This window comes from Saccopteryx bilineata, chromosome 8 (genome assembly GCF_036850765.1).
Source record: "Saccopteryx bilineata isolate mSacBil1 chromosome 8, mSacBil1_pri_phased_curated, whole genome shotgun sequence".
NCBI classification, from domain to species: domain Eukaryota; kingdom Metazoa; phylum Chordata; class Mammalia; order Chiroptera; family Emballonuridae; genus Saccopteryx; species Saccopteryx bilineata.
Window position 1 is genome coordinate 7,284,928 of NC_089497.1, and position 3,583 is coordinate 7,288,510.

The 3,583-nt window shown below is 45.0% G+C and overlaps 1 non-coding gene across 1 annotated transcript; it reads left to right on the forward strand.

Moving 5' to 3' along the window:
- Positions 1–262: 262 nt before the first annotated feature.
- On the forward strand, positions 263–338 carry TRNAP-GGG (transfer RNA proline (anticodon GGG)). Its single transcript has one exon. It is a non-coding gene; the product is annotated as a tRNA-Pro (tRNA).
- The last annotated feature ends 3,245 nt before the right edge of the window (positions 339–3,583 follow it).

Genomic DNA, 3,583 nt, shown 5'->3' on the forward strand with positions numbered 1-3,583 from the left:
AAGGTTGATTTCTGGCATGGCAATGTAATGGTCCCACAGTGAAATTGGTAAAAATCACTTAAAAAATTCAATTCTTTATAAATGGTCTGCAACAAATACTGCAATAAATACTGTTAATGAAGAAAACTTTATTCAAGAAAACCTAACACTCAGTGGGAACAGTGAGAGTCTGTGGCATCTGAACAACCCGCTCCCTCCCCCATCCCCACTCAGAGGGGCAGAAACCCCACTACAGAGGAATGCAGCCAAAAACACAGGGCTGGCCCTGGCGGGTTGGCTCAGTGGTAGAGCGTCGGCCTGGGGTGTGGAAGTCCCGGGTTCGATTCCCGGCCAGAGCACACAGGAGAAGTGCCCATCTGCTTCTCCACCCCTCCCCCTCTCCTTCCTCTCTGTCTCTCTCTTCCCCTCCCACAGCGAGGCTCCATTGGAGCAAAGATGGCCCGGGCGCTGGGGATGGCTCCTTGGCCTCTGCCCCAGGCGCTAGAGTGGCTCTGGTCGCAACAGAGCGACGCCCCGGAGGGGCAGAGCATTGCCCCCTGGTGGGCAGAGCGTCGCCCCCTGGTGGGCGTGCCGGGTGGATCCCACTCGGGCGCATGCAGGAGTCTATCTCTCCCTGTTTCCAGCTTCAGAAAAATACAAAAAAAAACAAAAACAAAAAAAAACACAGGGCTCCCGTCTTCCACCGGGCTCCTACTTGTGAGGCACAGGCTCCACCTTGGGTCTGGTACGCTGAGAATACTGAGATCTGATTCCCCTTATTATGGGGAATAAACATGCTATGCTACTGATTTACTGGCATTTGTTTGACTAGACATGAAATAGAGCTAAGTAAGAATATATTATATATATTATATATTATTATATATATCATATTAACAAAATATATATTATATATATTAATATATATATATTAACAAAGTCAGTTTATAAAAGGACTCCTGTAAAACGTTAAATCCAGTTTGTTGCTCTTGCAACCATAATTCGATGTTACTAGTTTGGTAATCAGAGTTAGGTATTCTGTAACAAATCAATGGTATATAATTCAGTGGTCCCCAACCTTTTTTGAGCCACGGATGGGTTTAATGTCAGAAAATATTTTCACGGACCGGCCTTTAGGGTGGGATGGATAAATGTATCACGTGACCAAGACAAGCGTCAAGAGTGAGTCTTAGACGGATGTAACAGAGGGAATCTGGTCATTTTTTAAAAATAAAACATCGTTCAGACTTAAATATAAACAAAACGGAAATAATGTAAGTTATTTATTCTTTCTCTGCGGACCGGTACCAAATGGCCCACGGACTGGTACCGGTCCGCGGCCCAGGGGTTGGGGACCACTGATGTAATTAATCCTGTCCTTTCACCATTGGCTAAATTCCCCTTACAGTTGAAAACCTGCCCCTCTGGCTGATGCACAGCGAGGGTGAACATCCGGCAGGAAGGGTAAGCACAGGCTCCTGCCCGTATCCTCACTCCCAACTCGCTGGGCTTGCAGCTCTGATTCTTACTTGCTCAAGGCCAAAAAGGGCAGCTTGACTGGGGGAATCTGTGGACACCTGTTCCATGAAATAAAAATTTTAATTTATAAGTCATTATTAGCTTCTGTTCCTGTAACAACCAAAGGAACAGACTCCAACGTCCAGATATGCCAGCGCTGGAAGTGGTGGGGCCTTCATCCATTAATCTGAACAAATGGTGCTAAGTCCCCTCAGCAAAGAGCTCTCAACCCCCTCCTTTGGATTCCTTTGTTCTATTTTGTTAATTCCCTCCTCCTTCTTCCTCCTTATAAAAATCTCTGCCTGGCCTGACCTGTGGTGGCACAGTGAATAAAGCGTCGACCTGGAAATGCTGAGGTCGCTGGTTCGAAACCCTGGGCTTACTCAGTCAAGGCACATATGGGAGTTGATGCTTCCAGCTCTTCCCCCCTTCTCTGTGTGTGTGTGTGTGTGTCTCTCTCTCTCCTCTCTAAAAATGCATAAATAAAATTTTTTAAAAATCTCTGCCTGCACCAAGACAAGGAGATGGGGGGTTTTTTGTTTTGTATTTTTCTGAAGTGAGAAGCAGGGAGGCAGAGAGACAGACTCCCGCCTGCACCCAACCGGGATCCACCCGGCATGCCCACCAGGGGGCAATGCTCGGCCCATCTGGGGCGTCACTCTGCCACAATCAGAGCCATTCTAGCACCTGAGGTGAAGGCCATGAAGCTGTCCTCAGCACCTGGGCCAACTTTGCTCCAATGGAGCCTTGACTGTGGGAGGAGAAGAGAGAGACAGAGAGGAAGGAGAGGGGGAAGGGTGGAGAAGCAGATGGGCGCTTCTCCTGTGTGCCCTGGCCAGGAATTGAACTGGGGATTCCCACATGCTAGGCTGACACTACCTCTGAGCCAACTGGCCAGGGCCAGAGATGGGATTTTAAGGACAGGAGTTCCCGCCAGCACTTGAATACAGTCTTTCCCTCTCCCCAGCACCTGTGTCATGTAATTGGCTTTCATGGAAACAGGCAGCTGGAGCTGTGGGTCATTTTTCTGGTTTGACCTTCACCCAGATTCAGTCATAAAGCACAGGTTTCATGCTCAGACAAGCAGGCCAAGAATACCAATGCCTATAGAACAGATATTAAAGAAATAGAGAATAGAAAAACAGAAAATCAGTAAGCCCAAAAGTGGGTTCTTTGAAAAGAACAGCAAAGTTGACAAACCTTTAGCTAGATTAATAAGGAAAGAGAGAGAGAGAGAAAAGGCTCAAATGTAAGAAAGGACATTACTCCTCGCCTTACAAGAAACAAAAAGAATTATAAGGAAATATTATGAACACTTATATGCCAAGAAATTATATAACTTAGATAAAATGGACAAAATCTTTAAAAGACGCAAGCTCAATGAGTCGAGAAGAAATAACCAAATAGACCTAAACGAGGAGAGACTGAACTTGTAATTTAAAAAACTATTCACAAAGTTCATACCCCACTGGTTTTGCTGATGAGTTTCCCCTCCAATTTTATAGAGATATAATTTAAATATAGTATTGTATAGTTTAAGGTATACAACATAATGATAGTGCATGTGTACATACCGTGAAATGACTGCCATTTTCTGGTGAATGTTACCAATCATTTAAAGAGGGATTAACACTAACCCTGCATAAACTCCCTCCAGGATGTAAAAGAAGAGGAAACGCTTCCCATTTTTTTCCCTCTAGAGTCAATATTATCCTGCTGCCAAAACCAGACAAATGCATTTTAAGAAATAAAATCTAACCTGAGCTGTGGCGACGCAGTGGAGAAAGCCTTGACCTGGGACACTAAGGTCACCAGATGGGAACCCCAGGCTTGGCCGGTCAAGGCACACATGAGCAGCAACAACAACTACGAGTTGATGTTTCCTGTTCCACCCCATTGCCTTTATCTGTTTCTATGCTTTCTCTAAAATCAACAAATAAAATTTTTTAAAAAGAAGAAGAAGAAGAAAAATTACACCAACACTCTTATCAGAGCATCACTTTTCCGAAGTTAAGTGCTAAAGGAAGCTTTTCTTTGGCTCTGTTTGTGCACCGAATGAAGTCCGTATGGCGATGCAATATGCCCA